The sequence below is a fragment of the Carassius gibelio genome, chromosome A1, assembly GCF_023724105.1.
Source record: "Carassius gibelio isolate Cgi1373 ecotype wild population from Czech Republic chromosome A1, carGib1.2-hapl.c, whole genome shotgun sequence".
In the NCBI taxonomy this organism is placed as follows: Eukaryota; Metazoa; Chordata; class Actinopteri; order Cypriniformes; family Cyprinidae; genus Carassius; species Carassius gibelio.
The window spans coordinates 13,807,564-13,832,166 of NC_068371.1; the positions used below are offsets into that span (position 1 = coordinate 13,807,564).

Consider the following 24,603-nt stretch of genomic DNA (forward strand, 5'->3'; position numbering starts at 1 on the left):
ATGAACGGGGCCATATCTGAAAACATCTTTGACAGGAATAATAGGAAACAAACCTTATAAGCCTCAATATTCATTGTTGAAACTTTTTCACATTAAAGTTTAATCACATTTAAGTTTAGTCAAAAATTATGAACGCTTTGAGTATCTTGAATTAGTTGGTCAAGGGGATTTAAAGCTTTCAGGCTCAAAGCTACAATCACAAATTATATGTTTTTTTTTAATGACATTAAATGGGGAATGAAGTTTATAGTTCTACTTCTTATGCCTTATTGTTTCATTTATATATAATTTTTTCCTCAAAGTATATCATGATAAATATAATACTAAATTGATTTCTAACAGAAGCTTTTTATGCTCACCATTAGGGGTGTAAGACAATATCGTGAGTATCGTGAATTGCTGCAGCTTTCTCTCATTTTGGGGCCGTTTTGTGCAGTTGGTGCGGAACATAAATACAAACCTGTGAAACCTGTTAAATCCAAGTGGAAAGGTTTAACATCTTGTGACGAGTCAGCTGCCTCCTCCCTGATTGTTATGGGATTTAAATCCTGCCATGATTCAAAACTGAAAATACAGTTCTGAAAGGTTGAAACTAAGTGTTCGAAAACTCAAAATCTTACAAAAAAAAGTTTCGCAAGTTCGAAAAATAAGATTTGCAAGCTTTCAAAATGTAAAAAAAATGTACCTTTATGTGCATTTACTAAACATTTGTGTAATGGTAATGACATGTGTTGACGACTGAGTGGTGATTGCTGTCAGGTACAAAGCACTGCACCATGTTGCTGACGTTATCGTTGACCGCTTTCACACATGCACACAGTATATAAAATACACGATGATAAATATAAAAATCAATACACAATACCTATATAAAACACTATTTATTTACACGAAGTATACTGAAAGAACTGCTATTACTGCACATTCGCTATATAAAATAAAATTCACTGGAGGAAAAAGTTAGATTTGGAAGTCGCTCAAAAGGCTCTTTCGCGCTTGTGGCTTCAGTCAAATTCAATGGGGCGCGGTGGTTTATGGGATGATTAGTTACTTCGCTCGAAATGAAAATATGTACACAGTCTTGTATCTTTGACTTTTTTTGGATTTTCTCTTTATTTTTTCACTCGAAATGATACTGTATGTTGTATGCTTATGAGTTCAGCCGTAGCTGGTTATCCTCAGACATGCTCTAAAACTTATACAATTTATAATGCAAAGCTGAATTTTTAGCATCATTACTCCACACCAGTCTATTTGCTGCTCAAAATAAATAAATAAATAAACCTTTCTTATAATTATCACTGTTGAAAAAAAAGTAATGATGCTTCATATGTTTTTTAGAAATCAAAATAGATATTGTTTTTCCATGATTTTTTGATTCATAGAAAGTTTAACAGAACAGTTTATTTGAAATAGAAATGTGCAGTGAACCCCTTACCAGAGTAAGCACCTTACTCTGGTTTTCTGCATATATTATTTAGTTTCATAATTGTCTTTTCTTGAAGAGGCTTACTTTTTTTTCTTTATTATTATTATTATTATTCAACCAATAAACATAGGTTTTGGTCTTTCTTTGGAAATATGAACGAACACAAAGTGAAAGTAAAGTCTGTATAGTCTATAATTCTTACATGGTTCATAAAGATAATTTGCACTATTTCTTTCAGTGGCACTCTGAATATTTATCACTCATTATGTGTGTAGTTTGTGAATCTTTTGCACTGTTTGTATTGTTTTAGAAGACAATTTGTGCAATTGTTTTTTACTACATGCTGCACAGTTTGTGTTTATTGTTCATACTTAGATTGAAAATATATTTCTCTGAAAAAAAAACACGTTTTTTGTTTTGTATTTATATAAAACTCTTTCCATTTTCTTTACTCCTTAATTGTTTTTGGACACAACTCTATTGTTAGTAAACGAAATAGGCCTGTGTTTTACTTTAAAAGCACAGATAACTGTATTGTAATAAATGACTATAACTTGCGTGGGGGATGTTATATGTAAACAATATTTTATTTGGAAGTGTAAAACACCCAGATACTGTACAACTTTCTAAAGAAAAATATCCAAACTTTAGGAGTTTCCGTTTGAGTACAAAGTAAAAAACACCCAAATGATGCTAGCGTTTTTCTTAAAATACTGTAATTTAATTAATTCTTAGAGAAAACAAAAAGAAAATACACACTTTAAATTAGTTAAACTTAAAACTGTAAGTTATCCTGTTTATAATGATATATGGCACTTGATGCAGACTGCTAGAATAGGTCTGAAAAACAAAGAAAGACACCCCAAAAATGTTCTAGGTCTTAAGGGTTAAGTTTCATGAGCGACAAAAAAATCAGGTCAGCTGTATTCTGAAGCACAATAATGTTTCTCAACTCACGACACGTTCTGTTGCAAATTCATCGCTTGTCTTACAGCATGCTAACAGCTGGTTAGTGTCAGATGAGCCCATCACAGATATTGACAGACACAGCCCACACATTTCATCTCAGAAAGATGTAAGTAATTCATAAGGGCAAAATATCTGAAGAGAAGTCATTTCTCAACACGTGTTACACTGAAGTCAACCCAAAGTGGTTTTTAGCACCCTGAGGTGAGGTCATGATAAACATGAGGTTTTTACAAACCATTCCAAGACATTAAGTATTCATTTATGGTCATATTCTCTCATTTTTTTAGCACAGATGTGGTGGATCGTTATTGATCGTTATCTCTAAAACCTTGGGCATGAGTGTGATTGAAGCGCAACACTGTAATTAGCTGGAAATGCTGACTACGAGAAGCTCAAGCGAGTGCTGCTGGTGTTTAAATGCCAGTGAAAGATGGTGAGACAAATATCATTTACCAAAGAAAGATATCAAGATCAGTCCTACCAGAAGAGCTCACAAAGCCTTTCTCTACCCTACAAACTACAGAGTCAGAAATATCACAATTTGTACACAGGAATGACTGACTGGTAAACAAAACAAAATAAATTAATGTATAACATTCACAACATTCAGTTTTTATATATATATATATATATATATATATATATATATATATATATATATATATATATATATATATTAGGGCCAGGACTTTAATGCGTTAATTGAGATTAATTAATTACACAAAAAATAACGCGTTAATTAAGATTAATTAATTACAGAAAAAAAATCCCGCATTTTTAATAACTTATTTTTGCACCGCGGAACGTTTCTCACTGGATGAGTTTCGGCGGACCGATTATACTGAAGCACCAACTAGCGTTCGCATCTCACCGCAGCAGCACATCGAGCCTCAAGTATCACCTCAACGCAAAACATATAGCAGCTGGCGTGGACTTTACACTTTATGTTGAACTATGTATTATTTTGTTTGTGCAACAGTTTATGTTGAACTCTTTATTGTTTTGGCAAAGGTTATTGAGAGTTGGACTTAGTATGTTATGGCCTCTGAAGCAACAGAGAGATGTTTTCTAATAGTCAGTGTTTCCAATGTTCTGAATGTAATTGACAGTATTGTCTTTTACTTAAAAAAACACTTTACAGAAGGTTCCAGCACCTATAAGCTTCCTGAATTTCTGAAATGTACTATTTCTAAATTGTTTCTAAATATGCTATTGCTACACTTCATGGCAAAAATTGCACTGGTCTGCTAGACTTGGTTGAACAAAAATAAACAATATTTTGTTGCTTAAGCTCATGTATTCAGTCATTATTCAATGGTATACTATAAATCCATGTGAAAAAAAAAATACTTCTCACTGTTCTCAGGTCAAATATTTATATGCGATTAAAATGCGATTAATTTCGATTAATTAATTACAAAGCCTCTAATTAATTAGATTATTTTTTTTAATTGAGTCCCAGCCCTAATATATATATATATATACACCACACACACACACACACACACACACACACACACACACACATATATATATATATATATATATATATATATATATATTATACACACACACATACATATATATATTTATTTTAAACCTATTCATAAATTTAACATCAAAAAATATTAATGCATAGAATTTCACTTCACAGTTAAGTTCTGAAACTTATTTATTCTTGATAAATGTAAGGTTCAAATCCAAAGTATCATACTGTATCCATAAGCAAAACCTCAAGGATCATAACTTTATTTATTTATTTATTTATTTTTAGTTTTCTGGATTTGTGCTAGTAGTCAGCAACATTGAGGAGCAAAGCAACGGTCAAGGATGCTTTTAAAATATGGTGATTACAAGAGAGATTACGCTCATTAAAAAGGCTTCTGCTGATGCACACACAACTCATCTGTGGTATCAACAACAACACAAATAAATAAGTAAAAGCAGTGAATCAAACCAGTTTTTGCACACCAAAATGCATTCAGCAACTCCAGGTTTAGCAGTACCAAATGCAAAAAAACAAAAAAAAAACATTGAAAAACATCAGTTTACACAGTGCAAATGCTGCTAGTCAACACTGAACACACTCTCTCAATCAAATGATTCAACATCAAACCTGACAGTAAGATTAACTGCTGAGGTACAATACTATCATGCTAGTGAATGAAGAGAATCTGTTTTCAGCATTCATTCATTCTGTTTGCTAACAGACAGCATGTTTAAAAATCTTTTGCATCTGAACTCTTAATATATATACACAACCACAGGTACATTTACACAACCACAGGTACATTTAACAGCATGCAATCCTTTATTTATTAGTACATTAATTATATCATAAAGACCACATGACCACTAAAACCATTTCAGCATGCTGCTGGACATGCACAAATGTGTATGATGATTCCTCATACTTTGAGTTAAACAAACACCTTAACTTGAGCATTAAAGTTCATCATAGAGACTTCTGATTTGGCAACCAACACGAGCCTGTGAGTTGCAGACATTAAATTAGCTTGTAGTAGTGTTGTCACGGTACCAAAACGTCAGTATGTGGTACCGATACCAGTGAAAATCCACAGTTCTCGGTACCAATTTCGGTACCAAAGCAAAACACAAAAATATTCTAATTAAAAAAATAAAAAAATAAAAACTTATTTACAATTTACATTTGTACATATTTTACAACTTTGACAAATTCCCTGACTGTCCATAAAATGTAAGTTTCATTATCAAGACTGGATTTTGAGATTCATTCTGCGTTTTTTGCTTCGCGGAAATCATAGCGCTTTATGTGTCAAGAACCGGGTTGAGCGGGGCCTCGGTACCACCGGTACTTAAAGAAAACTGCTACCGTCACATTTTCATTTTTTTAGTACCTACTTGGTACCAAAGTGCAGGGCCCGTATTCATAAAGAATCATAATGCAAAAAGTAGCTCCTAGTGACAAAATTCTAAGAAAATTCTTAGAAATGTGGGTGTTTACTATTAAAATTAAAGAAAAAATCCTAGTAAAGAAAAAAGTAATTCAGAAAGCATCTTAACCCTTAAAAGAGGTCTTAAGGTCAAACTTTTTAGGAGCACAGACAAGGACTTTTAAGAGGCTTAAGAGTTTCTTTAGCAGAGGAGAAAATGGCAGAAAGACGAAGAGGCAGAAGAAATGTGTTGCAGACAATGGATGACAGTGAGTTAATAAGAAGCTATAGATTATATAATAATAATTTATAATTTAATATATACATTTAAGTAATCACTACATTACAATATTTGGCAACTAGGAAAATGCAACAATGCAATAGTAATGATTTGGGTCTGTCACAACCTTCTGTAAGCAGAGTGATCACACAAACAATTACAGCACTTTCAGAACATCTTATTGTGTCGCAGTTCATTTTGTTTCCACTGGACATTCCCACCTTGCAGGCTCAAAAAACTGCATTTATGAATATAGCAGGCTTATAGGTGCGCACAAGCAGGGCGAATGAACCGTTTATAGTTAGTGCTATACATTCCCATGTCTGCTTCTTGTCCCTTGCTGTGACACCCGGCCCGAATCTTCCTTTAAGAATAGCCTTGTGTTCATCCACTAACTGGGCTAACAGTAAACACTGTTCCTCTGTCCAGTTTGGCTTTCTCACCCTTCTTGGTTTTGATTCCATGTTTGATACATTAAGGGTGTACTCACACTAGCCAGTTTGAACCGTGCCCGAGTGCGTTTGACCACCAAAGCGCGGTTCGTTTGACTAGTGCGAGTGCTCCGAACCGTGCCCTCAAACAACCACTTAAATAGGACAGCATCACTGTAATTAGAAAGAGTGGACCAATTTTTATCATTCTAAGCCAATCAAATACCTTATAGGAAATTAAAAGCATGGTAAATAAAAAACAGGATTTAGATACACACATATAATGTGTGTTTGTGTGTGTGTCTGTGTGTGTGTGTGTGTGTGTGTGTGTGTGCGTGCTTGTGTGTGTGTGTGTGTGTGTGTGTGTGTGTGTGTGTGTGTGTGTGTTTGAGAGAACGGTCAAATAGGATAAATTACACATGTAAATTCAAAGTAAGAATTAGAATAAACCCTATACTTACTCTTTTTTTCCTTCTTGGACAACCAACCAATCACAGTCTTCAAATTAAAGCTGCAAGCAGCGATGAACGGGCCCTCGCACCCGGGCTCCCCGCCAGCGAGTGGCATTAGTAAAAAGGTTAACGGTGAGAAATATGCATTTAAAGTCATAAGTATGATTGGAATATATCAAAGTATATTCCGTATATGTTCCAATCTTACCGTTGCCAGCAGGTGGCGCTATCATTATAATGGAATATTGGCCTTCAGAGGTGTTCAGGCCAGGACTCTTATCAAACATGTGAAGTTTGGGGAAGATTGAACATTTTATGCTTGAGTTACAACAACTTCTCTTGCTGTGGCAAGACATCAAATTTTGTCATGGCGCCATGGAAACGCCCTTTAACAAAAACTCAAGATCTCCAAAAGTTAACATTGCACAGGCCTTTAGATTAGACTGACCACAAAATATATCTTAATCTAAAAAAAAATTATAGGAGTAGTTTGTTGCAGCGTAAAACATGTCACTTCCTGTTGCCAATAGGTGGCGCTATTACTATAACTGAATGTGGGCATGTAGATCTGTTAAGGGCAGAAGTTTTATCTAACATGTGAAGTTTGGGGCAGATTGGACATTGTATGTCTGAGTTACAGCAACTTCCTCTTTCATGGCGAAACATCGAAATTTGTCAGGCCGCCATGGACACACCCTTTAACGAAATCTAAAGATCTTCGCAATTTAACATCGCAAAGGGCTTAAGATTACACTGACCAGGTTTGGTGTTGATCTGAATAAATCTCTAGGAGGAGTTCGTTAAAGTACAACCCCTGAAAATGGCAAAAACAACGCCAATTTTGCAGAGAAAATTCTAAATAACCGACTTCCTGTTGGGATTCGGATTTCGTACCAAGAGACTTTTTTGTAGGTATTGGTGTGTTACATGTGTATACCGATTTTTGTACATGTACGTGAAACATAGCTCGAGGCGCACTCTATTGAAAGTGTATAGGTGGCGCTATCGAGCCATTTTGCCACACCTGATGGAATTATGGCCTTCAGACGTGTTCAGGCCAGGACTCTTATCACACATGTGCAGTTTGGGGAAGATCGGACATTTTATGCCTGAGTTATAACATCTTTTATTCGCATGGCGAGACATCGAAGTTCGTGACGGCGCCATGGACACGCCTTTTAACGAAAACTCAAGATCTTCACAACTTAACATCGCACAGGCCTTTAGATTAGACTGACCACAAAAAAGACATTGATGTCATAAAATTTCTAGGAGTAGTTCATCGCAGTGTAAAATATGTCACTTCCTGTTGTCAGTAGGTGGCGCTATGACTATAACTGAATATGGGCATGTCAATCTGTTCAGGTCAGGAGTCTCATCAAACATGTGAAGTTTGGGGCAGATTGGTCATTGTATGTCTGAGTTATAGCAACTTCCTGTTTCATGGCGAATCATCGAAATTCGCCAGGCCGCCACGGACACGCCCATTAACGAAAACTCAAAAGCTTCGCAATTTAACATCGCAAAGGCCTTCAGATTAGGCATACCAAATTTGGTGTTGATCTGAATGAATCTCTAGGAGGAGTTCGTTAAAATACAACGCATGGAAATGACAAAAATGACACAAAATTTGCTCATAATATTAGTAATAACCGACTTCCTGTTGGGTTTCGGATTTTGCTCCAAGAGACTTTTTTGTAGGTATTGGAGAGGTACATGTGTATACCGATTTTCATACATGTACATGAAACGTAGCTCGAGGCGCACACCGTTGAACGTGTATAGGTGGCGCTGTTGAGCCATTTTGCCACACCCACTTCTGAAACCCATATCAGACGTAAATTTTCGCCAGTTCTGAGGTGTGTGCAAAGTTTCATGACTTTTCGAGCATGTTTAGGCCCTCAAAAATGCGATTCATTTTGGAGAAGAAGAATAATAATAATAATTAAAGCTGCAAGCAGCGATGAACGGGCCCTCGCACCCGGGCTCACCGGCAGCGAGTGGCTTTAGTTAATAGGTGAACGGTGAGAAATATGCGTTTAAACTCATAAATATAAGTAGAATATATCAATGTTTATTCCATATATGTGCCAATCTTCCTGTTGCCAGCAGGTGGCGCTATCATTATAATGGAATATTGGCCTTCAGATGTGTTCAGGGCAGGACTTTTATCGAACATGTGAGGTTTGGGGAGGATTGGACATTTTATGCCTGAGTTACAACAACATCCTATTTCATGGCGAAACAATGAAATTTGTCAGGCCGCCATGGACACGCCCTTTAACAAAACCTCAAGATCTTCGCAATTTAAGATCGCAAAAGGCTTTAGATTACACTGACCAAGTTTGGTGTTGATCTGAATAAATATCTAGGAGGAGTTCGTTAAAGTACAACCCCTGAAAATGGCCAAAACAACACTAATTTTGCAGAGAATATTCCAAATAACTGACTTCCTGTTGGGATTCGGACTTCGTACCAAGAGACTTTTTCATAGATATTGGTGTGTTACATATGTGTACCGATTTTTGTACATGTACGTGAAACATAGCTCAAGGCGCACTCCGTTTAAAGTGTATACGCACTCCGTTGAAAGTGTATAGGTGGCGCTATTGAGCCATTTTGCCAAACTCGATGGAATATTGGCCTTCAGATCTGTCCAGGCCAGGACCCTTATCACACAAGTGAAGTTTGGGCAAGATCGGACATTTTATGCCTGAGTTATAACATCTTTTATTCCCATGGCGAGACATTGAACTTCATCACGGCGCCATGGACACACCTTTTAACAAAAACTCAAGATCTTCACAACTAAACATCACACAGGTCTTTAGATTAGACTGACCACAAAAAAGACATTGATGTCATAAAATTTCTAGGAGTAGTATGTCGCAGTGTAAAATATGTAACTTCCTGTTGCCAATAGGTGGCGCTATGACTATAACTGAATATGGGCATGTAGATCTGTTCAGGTCAAGAGTCTTATCCAACATGTGAAGTTTGGGGCAGATTGGACATTGTATGTCTGAGTTACAGCAACTTCCTTTTTCATGGCGAAACATCGAAATTTGTCAGGCCGCCATGGACCCGCCCTTTAACGAAACCTCAAGTCCTTCGCAATTTATTATCGCAAAGGGCTTTAGATTACACTGACCAAGTTTGGTGTTGATCTGAATAAATCTCTAGGAGGAGTTCGTTAAAGTACAACCCCTGAAAATGGCAAAAACAACAGCAATTTTGAAGGGAAAATTCAAAATAACCGACTTCCTGTTGGGATCCGGATTTCGTACCAAGAGACTTTTTTGTAGGTATTGGAGTGTTACATGTGTGTACCAATTTTTGTACATGTACGTGAAACATAGCTCGAGGCGCACTCCGTTGAAAGTGTATAGGTGGCGCTATAGAGCCATTCTGCCACACCCGGTGGAATATTGGCCTGAAGATCTGTTCAGGCCAGGACTCTTATCACACATGTGAAGTTTGGGGAAGATCGGACATCTTATGCCTGAGTTATAACATCTTTTATTCGCATGGCGAGACATCGAACTTCGTCGCGGCGCCATGAACAAGCCTTTTAACGAAAACTCAAGATCTTCACAACTGAACATCGCACAGGCCTTTAGATTAGACTGACCACAAAAAAGACATTGATGTCATAAAATTTCTAGGAGTAGTTCGTCGCAGCGTAAAATATGTCACTTCCTGTTGCCAATAGGTGGCGCTATGACTATAACTGAATATGGGCATGTCAATCTGTTCAGGTTCGGAGTCTCATCAAACATGTGAAGTTTGGGGCAGATTGGTCATTGTATGTGTGAGTTATAGCAACTTCATTTTTCATGGCGAATCATCGAAATTCGCCAGGCCGCCACGGACACGCCCTTCAACGAAAAGTCAGGATCTTCGCAATTTAACATCGCAAAGGCCTTTAGATTAGGCATACCAAATTTGGTGTTGATTTGAAGAACTCTCTAGGAGGAGTTCGTTAAAATACAACACATGGAAATGACCAAAATTACACAAAATATGCTCATAATATTAAAAATAACCGACTTCCTGTAGGGTTTAGAATTTCGCTCCAAGAGTCTTTTTTGTAGGTATTGGTGTGTTACATATGTGTGCCAATTTTCGTGCATGCACGTGAAACATAGCTGGAAGGCTGTTGATTTTCTTGGTATAGGTGGCGCTGTTGAGCCATTTTGCCACACCCTCTTCTGAATCCTATATCAGACGAAAATTTTCACCAGGTTTGACGCGTGTGCAAAGTTTCATGACTTTTTGAGCATGTTAAAGCCCTCAAAAATGCGATTCATTCGGGAGAAGAAGAAGAAGAAGAATAATAATAATAAAAAACAAAGCAGATACAAGAGGGTCCTCACACCATCGGTGCTCGGGCCCTAATAATTAAAGCTGCAAGCAGCGATGAACGGGCCCTCGCACCCGGGCTCACCGCCATCGTGTTGCTTTAGTAAAAAGGTGAACGTTGAGAAATATGCATTTAATGTCCTAAATATAAGTGGAATATATCAAAGTATATCCCATATATGTGCCAATCTTACCGTTGCCAGCAGGTGGCGCTATCATTATAATGGAATATTGGCCTTCAGATGTGTTCAGGCCAGGACTCTTATCGAACATGTGAAGTTTGGGGAAGATTAAACATTTTATGCTTGAGTTACAACAACTTCTCTTGCTGTGGCAAGACATCAAATTTTGTCATGGCGCCATGGAAACGCCCTTTAACAAAAACTCAAGATCTCCAAAAGTTAACATTGCACAGGGCTTTAGATTAGACTGACCACAAAATATATGTTAATCTCAAAAAAATTATAGGAGTAGTTTGTCGCAGCGTAAAACATGTCACTTCCTGTTGCCAATAGGTGGCGCTATGACTATAACTGAATGTGGGCATGTAGATCTGTTAAGGGCAGAAGTTTTATCTAACATGTGAAGTTTGGGGCAGATTGGACATTGTATGTCTGAGTTACAGCAACTTCCTTTTTCATGGCGAAACATCGAAATTTGTCAGGCCACCATGGACACGCCCTTTAACGAAATCTAAAGATCTTCGCAATTTAACATCGCAAAGGGCTTAAGATTACACTGACCAGGTTTGGTGTTGATCTGAATAAATCTCTAGGAGGAGTTCGTTAAAGTACAACCCCTGAAAATGGCAAAAACAACGCCAATATTGCAGAGAAAATTCTAAATAACCGACTTCCTGTTGGGATTCGGATTTCGTACCAAGAGACTTTTTTGTAGGTATTGGTGTGTTACATGTGTATACCGATTTTTGTACATGTACGTGAAACATAGCTCGAGGCGCACTCTGTTGAAAGTGTATAGGTGGCGCTATCGAGCCATTTTGCCACACCTGATGGAATTTTGGCCTTCAGATGTGTTCAGGCCAGGACTCTTATCACACATGTGAAGTTTGGGGAAGATCGGACATTTTATGCCTGAGTTATAACATCTTTTATTCCCATGGCGAGACATAGAACTTCGTGACGGCGCCATGGACACGCCTTTTGACGAAAACTCAAGATCTTCACAACTTAACATCGCACAGGCCTTTAGATTAGACTGACGACAAAAAATAAATTGATGTCATAAAATTTCTAGGAGTAGTTCATCGCAGTGTAAAATATGTCACTTCCTGTTGCCAATAGGTGGCGCTATGACTATAACTGAATATGGGCATGTCAATCTGTTCAGGTCAGGAGTCTCATCCAACATGTGAAGTTTGGGGCAGATTGGTCATTGTATGTCTGAGTTATAGCAACTTCCAGTTTCATGGCGAATCATCGAAATTCGCCAGGCCACCACGGACACGCCCATTAACGAAAACTCAAAAGCTTCGCAATTTAACATCGCAAAGGCCTTCAGATTAGGCATACCAAATTTGGTGTTGATCTGAATGAATCTCTAGGAGGAGTTCGTTAAAATACAACGCATGGAAATGACAAAAATGACACAAAATTTGCTCATAATATTAGTAATAACCGACTTCCTGTTGGGTTTCGGATTTTGCTCCAAGAGACTTTTTTGTAGGTATTGGAGAGTTACATGTGTATACCGATTTTCATACATGTACATGAAACGTAGCTCGAGGCGCACACCGTTGAACGTGTATAGGTGGCGCTGTTGAGCCATTTTGCCACACCCACTTCTGAAACCCATATCAGACGTAAATTTTCGCCAGTTCTGAGGTGTGTGCAAAGTTTCATGACTTTTCGAGCATGTTTAGGCCCTCAAAAATGCGATTCATCTTAGAGAAGAAGAATAATAATAAATATAGCTGCAAGCAGCGATGGCGGGCTCAAGCCGTCAGTGCAACGCCACCCCGGTGGCATCGGGAAAACTGTGCCCAGCGGGCATAAGCATTTACAGTAACCCTCTGGCAATCAAGTTTTAAGGGATACGGCAGTTAAAGGGTTAATCCGACCCATCTAGACTTTGAAATCACATACACAGAACAATATATATAACTTTAGTAACACTTTATTTTAATATATATATAAATGTATAAGGTGTGCATTGTAGCTGACACCTAAATTAACACATTAAAATTGTTTTATGACTGCAAGTCTTTCTCCTCAAATGCTATTGAGTCCATGTGAAAAAGTAGCATAATTTATATATGACTTACAGTTTGTTTTAATAAATATCAAACATTCAATTTAATTGTGCATTATAGCTGTCACGTAGATGAACAATTACAGTTGTTTTTATGACTGTAAGTAATTCTCTTCAAATGCTACTGATGTTAGAAAAGTGTATAACAATATCACATGTAACTTTAGAGAAGGTCCCTAAAATTGAGACTCTCGAATGTCCAATGTCAAGCCAAATTTATGCCTGTTTTTGTTTTGTTTTTTACTTTATTTTTCTTTTCTCTGTGCCGGATTGCTGATGTCTTTTACCCGGGCATAGATGTCCATCCATCAATTACAAACATTCATCCGCAAATGTCCGAGCGGTCGAGAGCGCGGATGGGAGAATGGCGCATGTTTTATTTTTTTTTGAGCTACTGGGATGGTGCCCCCTCTGGGAGTTGGTGCCCTACGAAGACTGCGTATTCTGCATATAGGGAGCGGCGGTACTATCTGGAAGATATTTTCCTCAAACCGTCGTACAAGAGGAGGTGATGCTAGTACTTCAAGAATCTCTCAAAACCTATCTGTTCATAAAGCCTATATATAAAGTCTTAATATAGTATTCCACAATATGTTGTGCTATTCTAATATTATTGCGGTTTTTTATTGACATTTTTATTTGCTGTTATTTTTTGTTTTAATATTGTTACTGTTGTTACTTGTTGTACTGTACGGTGACCCTGAGTGGTTTGAAAGGCTCCTTAAATAAAATGCATTATTATTATTATTATTATTATTATTATTATTATTATTATTAGCTGTACACTTGATAAAAAAATTAATATAAACTTATGCAATTGTATATATATATATATATATATATATATATATATATATATATATATATATATATATATAGTGTACAGTTTTCTTTTATTGCATCTTGAAATAAATGTTTCTGAGTTCTGTGTTTATTTATTTATTTTTTTTTATTATTATTTTTTTAGTTAGATTACAGCCTTTAATCTCCTCAAAATAAATGTGCATATAAACCATGAACAATTTAATTATAGCTGTATTTATAAAATGCTTACTAATGACTATTAATTTTGGGAGAAGGCTAGCAACAGTTGATGTTGAGGCCTAAGATATTTCTTAAGCTGTAATGATGAAAAAACAACAACAACACAAAATTGCTTTTTTTTCTGCTGGTGATTAAAGAGATGATTAAGTCTCCCTCCCTCTCTCTCTCTCTCTCTCTCTCTCTCTCTCTGACACCAAGCCCATCCCCTCTCCCACACATTCACACAAACTCAGCACACACACTTAACACACACACACTTAACACACAAACACTTAACACACAAACACACACACACACACATTACAGTGACAGAGGGACAGAGTGACATCAGATGTATGGTAGTTTTTTAATTTTCTCTCATCCATATAGTTTTGTATAGTCATGAAACTATGCATATTTCCTCAGCATGACTTGTCTTCTATGTGTACATTTTGTTGAAGTGTTTAGAAGCTGCACTTAAAAAAATAAAAGACATTTACTGGTTCCTTTTTTACTGTTATTTCAAAAAATCACCATCCAAAATTCATTCGCACCTGTTCTGTAAGATAAATTCTTTAAACAGTGGTAAAAGAGGATGTGGTACTGATCCTTCAAGAGTCACTCGAAACTTATCTGTCCATAAAGCCTATAAAGAATTATTCTTAATACACAGTATTTCACAATACTTCAGCATATTATTCTAATTAAGTGAGGGTAATTTTATCAGTAAAATACATATTTTTCTTTGAAAGATTTCTATAAATGATTTAAATAATATTCGTTTCTACAATAATTATTTAAAAGTAATCCTATAGCTCCATCTGGTGGCCATTATTGGTACTAAGAATTGCAAGCTTGATTTATATGTTATGATAGTTTTAATTTTATGCTGGCTCCTGGACATGATAAAGCTATGAAACTTACTGTGCTTCTTTCAAATGATGACTTCTACGTATATAAAAAATTATGAAGAGTTGGAATGAAGAATGTTAAAGATATAGTAAAATAACTATTGTATTTTTTTATGTTACTTTAATAAATCGGTATGGCCACACCATTTAAGGTATCTTAAACCCATTCGCAATTTAACATCTTCAGTATATTGGCATCATGTTGAAAAAGTTTGGTGTGAACTACTCTTCTTGGAGGAGTATGAATTCATTTACAGGCTGATTTGATCATAAATCCACAATAACATTTCTGAGTTCTGTATCAATCTGTGTTGTTGTTTGTTTATTTTCATTTTTTTATTTTTCATAGGAAGATAACTAACCCTTTACTCTCCTTTTTAATAAATGTGCTTATAAACCAAGATCAAGCTATTTATAGCTGTATTTATAAGCTGCTTATTAATGACCATTTAAGTTGGGACAAGACTTTATAAAGCATGAACTGACTATTTACTAATGAGTGCAGTTATTATAAAGTGTTACCAATGCATTTACTAATGTTAACAAATTAGACATTATTTTACAGTGTTATCAAATCCCTTAAATGATTAACAAGCATTTGTGAAAGTTCTGCTTGCATTACAGCTTAGTCTTCATCTGCGAGCTGAACAGTTTTACTGTTACATCCATGAGATTATGTAAATTAAGATAAATGTCATGTCACAGGATGGAATAGGTCAGTATCAAATGAGATTGAAATTATTATTTGCAGCACAAATAAGTATTTTTAGAATTTTGTTTTTAATTCCTGAAACTGTCAGAAAAGGATAAGACCTAAGAGATTTCTTAAGCTGTAATGAAAACAGCAATGTTAGCAACAGCAACAAAAAATAATTTAAAATACTTTTTTTTTTCTTCTGGTGATTAAAGAGATGATTAAGTCTCTCTCTCTCTCTCTTTCTCTCTCTCATTGTGTCTGCCACTCAGCTCATGCCCATCCCCCATTCACAGACACACACACACACACACACACTCATTCAGCACACATACATTCCTCAAACAGAGGGACAGAGTGAGTTGAGATGTCTGACAGTTTTTTAATTTTCTTTTAATCATACAGTGTTGTAAAGTCATGAAACTATGCATATGTCCTCAGAATGATCTGATGTCTGTATGATTTTTTTTTGAAGTGTTTTGAAGCTGCAATTTAAAAATACAAGACAATTAATGATTCCCTTTTTACTGTCATTTAAAAAAATCACCACGACAAAACCGTTCAAGCTAACCAAAATCTGTTCGCAATTTAAGTTCCTCAATGTTTTTTCAACATGTAGACAAAGTTTGGTGAGTATAGTGAACATTTCCTGTGAGGAGTATGCATTAAATCAGAGCTCAATTTAAATATTCAAATCAAAATAGCCGACTTCCTGTTGGTCGTAGCTGATGACTGTGAATTAGAAAGTTGTCCGTCTTGAAAAGAACAATTTATGTACCAAGTTTGGCGTCTGTAGCTAAAACTAACCCCCCCACTTTTGACAAAAGGTGGCGCTATAGAGTGCCTCCTTCACGCCCTTTTAAAAGCTTTTGCCATTGTCTAGCTATCACTAATACTGATATGTGTTTTGAGTTTCATGTAAATCTGAGCTTGTTGTCTGCCTCAAACTCACCATAACAGAATATTCAAGTTTGACATGTTGCTATGGCAACACTATATCAGATATCAATATCCCCACAACAGATTTTCATCGGCCGTGTTTTGTCATTATTCTGATGAAGTTTGCAGCAAATCGAGTAAAAATAAGATGCTGAATTCAAAGCATTTGGAAAATGACACACTTCCTGTTGCCAGTTGGTGGCGCTATAACGTTGACTCTTAATAGTCACATATATACGATTGGTATCATACAGCGAACAAACCGATGAAGTTTGATCAAACTCAGGCAATGTATGTGGATGTTATTAGGCATTTCCTGTTTCTCATTTATTGCTCTAATTTCAACGCCTCGCCACGAGCAAACCGTTCGAGATATCAAAAATCCCCTCGCAATTTTTCATCCCCAATGTCTTGAGATCATGTTGACCGAGTTTCGTGGCAATCAAGTAAAAAACCTATGACAAGTATATTAAATTCCAGAGCATGCTTTTTTTAAACAGCCCTGAATAGCTGACTTCCTGTTGGGCGGAGCCTATGACATAGAGCGCGAAAGTTGTTCGGCTCAATGAGATCTAGAAGTGTACTGAGTTTCATATAAATACATGCAAGTGTGTGTGAGCTATGGTTCAAGATTTCTGAAGGTGTTCCAGGGGGCGCTGTAGAGTCCCTGTGCCACGCCCGGGTCCAAGTCTCTGTGGCGTCCTGTTGGCCGCAGATTCCAATGTGTGTGCCAATTTTCAAGAGTTTTTGAGCATGTTAAGGCCCCCAAAAATGCCCGGAAGGTTTAAAAAAAAATAAAAAAAATAATAATAATAATAATAAGAATAATCCTTAGGGGAACAATAGGGCTCTTCGCCCCTTCGGGCTTGAGCCCTAATTAAAGCTGCAAGCAGCGATGAACGGGCCCTCGCACCCGGGCTCACCGCCATCGTGTGGCTTTGGTAAAAAGGTAAACGTTGAGAAATATGCATTTAAACTCATAAACATAAGTGCAATATATCAAAGTTTATTCCATATGTGTGCCAATCTTCCTGTTGCCAGCAGGTGGAGCTATCTTTATAATGGAATATTGGCCTTCAGATGTGTTCAAGCCAGGACCCTTATCACACATGTGAAGTTTGGGCAAGATCGGACATTTTATGCCTGAGTTAAAACATCTTTTATTCCCATGGTGAGACATCAAACTTCGTCATGGCGTCATGGACACGCCTTTTAACAAAAACTCAAGATCTTCACAACTAAACATCACACAGGTCTTTAGATTAGACTGACCACAAAAAAAGACATTAATGTCATAAAATTTCTAGGAGTAGTTTGTCACAGTGTAAAATATGTAACTTCCTGTTGCCAATAGGTGGCGCTATGACTATAACTGAATATTGGCATGTAGATCTGTTCAGGTCAAGAGTCTTATCAAACATGTGAAGTTTGGGGCAGATTGGACATTGTATGTCTGAGTTATGGCACCATCATTTTTCATGGCGAATCATCAAAATTTGTCAGGCCGCCATGGACACGCCCTTTAACAAAACCTCAATTCCTTCGCAATTTAACATCACAAAGGGCTTTAGATTACACTGACCAAGTTTGGTGTTGATCTGAATAAATCTCTAGGAGGAGTTCGTTAAAATACAACCCCTGAAAATGACAAAAACAACACCAATTTTGCAGGGGAAATTAAAAATAACCGACTTCCTGTTGGGATTCGGATTTCGTACCAGGAGACTTTTTTGTAGCTATTGGTGTGTTACATATGTTTACCGATTTTCGTACATGTACATGACATGTAGCTCGAGGCGCACTCCATTGAAAATGTATAGGTGGCGCTATCGAGCCATTTTGCCACACCGAATGGAATATTAGCCTCCAGATGTGTGCAGGTCAGTACTCTTATCAAACATGTGAAGTTTGGGCAAGATCTGATATTTTATGCCTGAGTTACAACAACTTCTACTCCCATGGCGAGACATCGAACTTTGACATGACGCCATGGACACGCCCTTTAACGAAAATTCAAGATCTTCACAATTTAACATCGTATAGGCCTTTAGATTAGACTGACCACAAAAAAGACATTGATGTCATAAAATTTCTAGGAGTAGTTCTTCGCAGCGTAAAATATGACACTTCCTGTTGCCAATAGGTGGCGCTATGAATATAACTGAATATGGGCATGTCAATCTATTCAGTTTCAGAGTCTTATCAACCATGTGAAGTTTGGGGCAGATTGGACATTGTATGTCTGAGTTACAGCAACTTCATTTTTCATGGCGAATCATCGAAATTCGCCAGGCCGCCACTGACACGCCCTTCGACGAAAACTCAAAAGCTTCGCAATTTAACATCGCAAAGGCCTTTAGATTAGGCATACCAAATTTGGTGTTGATCTGAATGAATCTCTTGGAGGAGTTCGTTAAAATACAACGCATGGAAATGACAAAAATGACACAAAATTTGCTCATAATATTAGAAATAACCGACTTCCTGTTGGGTTTCGGATTTTGCTCCAAGAGACTTTTTTGTAGGTATTAGAGAGTTACATGAGTATACCGATTTTCATACATGTACATGAAACGTAGCTCGAGGCGCACACCGTTGAACGTGTATAGGTGGCGCTGTTGAGCCATTTTGCCACACCCACTTCTGAAACCCACATCAGACATAAATTTTCGCCAGTTCTGAGGTGTGTGCAAAGTTTCATGACTTTTTGAGTATGTTTAGGCCCTCAAAAATGCGATTCATTTTGGAGAAGTATAATAATAATAATAATAATAATAATAAACGGAGCAATTCCAAGAGGGTCCTCACACCATCGGTGCTCGGGCCCTAATAATAATAATAATAATAATAATTAAAGCTGCAAGCAGCGATGAACGGGCCCTCGCACCCGGGCTCACCACCAGTGAGTTGCTTTAGTAAAAAGGTGAACAGTGAGAAATATGCATTTAATGTCATAAATATACGTGGAATATATCAAAGTATATCCCATATATGTGCCAATCTTACCGTTGCCAGCAGGTGGCGCTATCATTATAATGGAATATTGGCCTTCAGATGTGTTCAGGCCAGGACTCTTATCAAACATGTAAAGTTTGGGGAAGATTGAACATTTTATGCTTGAGTTACAACAACTTCTCTTGCTGTGGCAAGACATCAAATTTTGTCATGGCACCATGGAAACGCCCTTTAACAAAAACTCAAGATCTCCAAAAGTTAACATTGCACAGGCCTTTAGATTAGACTGACCACAAAATATATGTTAATCTCAAAAAAGTTATAGGAGTAGTTTGTCGCAGCGTAAAACATGTCACTTCCTGTTGCCAATAGGTGGCGCTATGACTATAACTGAATGTGGGCATGTAGATCTGTTAAGGGCAGAAGTTTTATCTAACATGTGAAGTTTGGGGCAGATTGGACATTGAATGTCTGAGTTACAGCAACTTCCTTTTTCATGGCGAAACATCGAAATTTGTCAGGCCACCATGGACACGGCCTTTAACGAAATCTAAAGATCTTTGCAATTTAACATCGCAAAGGGCTTAAGATTACACTGACCAAGTTTGTTGTTGATCTGAATAAATCTCTAGGAGGAGTTCGTTAAAGTACAACCCCTGAAAATGGCAAAAACAACGCCAATTTTGCAGAGAAAATTCTAAATAACCGACTTCCTGTTGGGATTCGGATTTCGTGCCAAGAGACTTTTTTGTAGGTATTGCTGTGTTACATGTGTATACCGATTTTTGTACATGTACGTGAAACATAGCTCGAGGCGCACTCTGTTGAAAGTGTATAGGTGGCGCTATCGAGCCATTTTGCCACACCTGATGGAATTTTGGCCTTCAGATGTGTTCAGGCCAGGACTCTTATCACACATGTGCAGTTTGGGGAAGATCGGACATTTTATGCCTGAGTTATAACATCTTTTATTCCCATGGCGAGACATCGAACTTTGTGACGGCGCCATGGACACGCCTTTTAACGAAAACTCAAGATCTTCACAACTTAACATCGCACAGGCCTTTAGATTAGACTGACCACAAAAAAGACATTGATGTCATAAAATTTCTAGGAGTAGTTCTTCGCACCATAAAATATGACACTTCCTGTTGCCAATAGGTGGCGCTATGACTATAACTGCATATGGGCATGTCAATCTATTCTGTTCCAGAGTCTTATCAACCATGTGAAGTTTGGGGTAGATTGGACATTGTATGTCTGAGTTATAGCAACTTCATTTTTCATGGCGAGTCATCGAAATTCGCCAGGCCGCCACGGACACGCCCTTCAACGAAAACTCAAAATCTTCGCAATTTAACATCGCAAAGGCCTTTAGATTAGGCATACCAAATTTGGTGTTGATTTGAAGAAATCTCTAGGAGGAGTTCGTTAAAATACAACGCATGGAAATGGCAAAAATGACACAAAATTTGCTCATAATATTAAAAATAACTGACTTCCGGTTGGGTTTAGAATTTTGCTCCAAGAGTCTTTTTTGTAGGTATTGATGTGTTACATGTGTGTACCGATTTTCATACATGTACGTGAAATGTAACTCGAGGCGCACACCGCTGAACGTGCATAGGTGGCGCTGTCGAGCCATTTTACCACGCCCACTTCTGAAACCCATATCAGACGTAAATTTTCGCCAGTTCGGAGGCGTGTGCAAAATTTGGTGACTTTTTGAGCATGTTTAGGCCCTCAAAAATGCGATTCATTTTGGAGAAGCGGAATAATAATAATAATAAACGGAGCAATTCCAATAGGGTCCTCACACCATCGGTGCTCGGGCCCTAATAATAATAATAATAATAATAAACGGAGCAATTCCAAGAGGGTCCTCACACCATCGGTGCTCGGGCCCTAAAGATTGTGTCATACATAGCAACAGGGTCAACCCCGCCTCCTCACTAAGATAAAAGTTTTTGTCTTTTCCTTACTCACAGTTGCTCTCAGATCGGTCCCGAATCGCTCTTAAGCTAAGACTCCTACATAAAAGTTTTTAAGCTAAATTAAGAGTTTTCTGAGAGAATTCTTAGAATCTTTATGAATACGGGCCTAGGTCTTTTGACAACACTAGCTTGTAGTACTTTGTTTTTATAAAAAAAAAAAAAAAGTTATCTATAATCCAGAACTCATAAAAAATAAATAATAAATTTTCCACTCCCTGAAGATAACTTCAAATTAAAATAGCAACCATGATCATACTTAAACAGCTGACTTATTTATTTATTTATTTATTTTTTCTTTCCTCAGGAGTTGGTTGTTTAGATGCTTACTCTCTATTGCATCATTATAGAAATGATAGAGTTGATAGACATTTCTATGGCACCACTTCATAAAACGATTTCAAGCTTCTTCCTCCATTGGGCATCTTTTGAATGTACATCTCTTTGATGGGCCAGTATCTCCATGGACCAATCAGGCTGGGTAGAAAATGCAAATCCCACATGGTTAAAATTGCCTAGTGTGAGCACACCCTAATTATTCTCCCGCATCCCGCACACAAGAGATACTACCCGCCCATGTCCCGGTCTGCTCCATTGCTGCTATGGGTCCCGCGATCATGCAGGTTTGTAATAGGAAGGTGCTTGTTATAATGTTATAATCGAGGCTCTGGATTCTGAGCATAACTTATTTTCCTATAACAAACTATTAAATATTTTCAATAAAAATGTTAATGTCCTGGCAGTGACAAATATTTTGTTTTATATTCAGTTTAATTACATTAATGTAATAAGTTGAGATTTAGGCTACAATAAATATTTTAACTGCTACTACGTAAAAGGAACACTGCTGTAAAAAGCACCTTCTTTATTTAAAATGTTTGCAAAACAAATGTTAATACACTTTTGTTCATATTGCAGTAGGCCTACATTTAAATTTAAAAAAAGTGCACGATACAATTTTGTTCATAACAATGCAATTAATTGTGATAAATCGCAGACAATACATACACGTACTGTATGTGTGTGTGTGTGTGTGTGTGTGTGTATATATGTGTATGTATATATACACATATCAAAACTATGCCATAAAAAAAAAAAAATCTGTGGTGTTCTATGTAAGAAATAAAATGAGCTTGAATTTTATTATTATAGCATTTACTGCAGAATGAGATAAAATTATGAATGAATTTAATGCCACAAATACTGATAAGGCATTCTTACAATGCTGATGAAATCCAGATATGAGATGAGCCCTGTTTGTGGGTCACAGCAACCTCCTGTCATCCATAAAACATCAGTTTCTTGTTTCACTTTAACATGTATGCAGCCAGTTTCTCCACAATCTGCCTAACTTCATAAGCTGTGCAATTCATCAACGGAGTGAGGACTTCAAGTGGATCCAATGAATCGAATTAGAGACATGGCCGTCTCATTGAAAATATAGTGATGTGGTGTAAACTTAAATAAGCTCAGAGAAAACAAAGCCAAACAAAAAAACAAACAAAAAGAAGGAACAGAAAAGTGCCTGTTGTTATCTGTGGGATGGATTGGAGAAGGAAGCATCTGCAGTGCTATCATTACAATTGAATCTTGACTCAAGCTGGCAGTAATTACATTTCACATAATGAGTGTTTGATTGCAGAGTAAGACAAATTAGCTTTCCTTAAAAGTGAGTAAATGGAAGTAATTGATGATGGGATTATATTGCTAAACAGAAGACAACATGTTGTAGCTCTCTATCTTCAGACCACCCCCAGGATTCGAACAGAGATGGTGGGCTTGCTTTTAAGGTGTTTTTTTTTATTATTTTATTTTTAATTTTTTACCTGCTTGTATGTTGCTTTTGAATTGCATTTCTCACTCTCTGAAGCTTCTCTGAACAGGTGGATTTTATTGTTTCATTACGTTATGATCATAGTCAAGCAGAAAAACAACACTACAACTTAATCGAAACACACTTTTCCTGGAGAAAAGGTTACGTCAGACAGAGATCTTATGCAGATTAGATTGATTTCCAAGACTTATTTTCAGTTGACAGTTTTCTGGCCAGACAGTCCTGTATCAAGCTGTAATTATGGAGCACATAAATTATATATATATATATATAAAATAGTGGTACAAAAATCTAAATAAACTGTACAAAAAATCTAAGTAAAGAAAAAGGATCCAACATGTTTCTACTACAACTAACTGCAAATTTATTATTTATCTTCATCTCTGAAGTTAAACTGAAATTAAAATGATGAATTGTTTTTAACAATTAATATATTTGGTAACACTTATACTATAATAGGGAACACGTATTCACTATTAACTACGACCTTTCCCTCAATAAATTCTTAATTTGCTGCTTATAAATAGTTTAGGTATTGGGAAAGATTAGGGATGTAGAATAAGTTCATGTAGAATAAGGCATTAATATGTGCTTAATTACTACTAATAAATAGCTAATATTCTAGTAAAATGCATGATAATCTGCAACTCCTTAAGACACCCTAAAATAGAGTGTTTTCTGACACTTTGACAAACAAAATCAAAACATGTTCCTAAAATAGTTAAGAAAGAAAAGAAAATAGTAATAGGCAATGTTATAATAAAAAAAATCACATACAAAAAAAAAAAAAAAATCAATAATGTATAATATGAATAAAATGTATATCACACACTTAAATATTGCATAATATAATAATATATTGTTAAAATGAAATTATTTTATACAAATATTTCATAAAAATACTAAACCATAAACCTAATGATAGACAGACAGGCAGACAGATAAATGTAAAAAAGTTTTGTGGTGAAATATAGGGTGAAAAATATTGTTCTGACCTGGTAGTTCATATTTTCCCTGGATACGTGGAAAATGTCATGGGAATTGATTTGATCATGAACTGTGCAAACCCACTGTGAACAATACGGAGTTATTTGACACTACTCTGAAAATTATAGCAGGATAGAGATTTCATACTGCGGCAAACCCA

The 24,603-nt window shown here is 36.6% G+C and overlaps 1 protein-coding gene and 1 long non-coding RNA gene across 3 annotated transcripts in view; one reads left to right on the forward strand and one right to left on the reverse strand.

The window, feature by feature from the left end:
* The window catches only part of LOC127996712 (glypican-6-like), a 247,772-nt gene that overhangs the window by 189,225 nt on the left and 33,944 nt on the right, over nt 1-24,603 (reverse strand). The gene's annotated exons all lie outside the window — the stretch shown is intronic.
* Nucleotides 6,833-21,498, forward strand: LOC128009497 (uncharacterized). Its single transcript, XR_008181260.1, has 3 exons — nt 6,833-7,006; nt 11,354-11,819; nt 20,470-21,498. It is a non-coding gene; the product is annotated as an uncharacterized LOC128009497 (long non-coding RNA).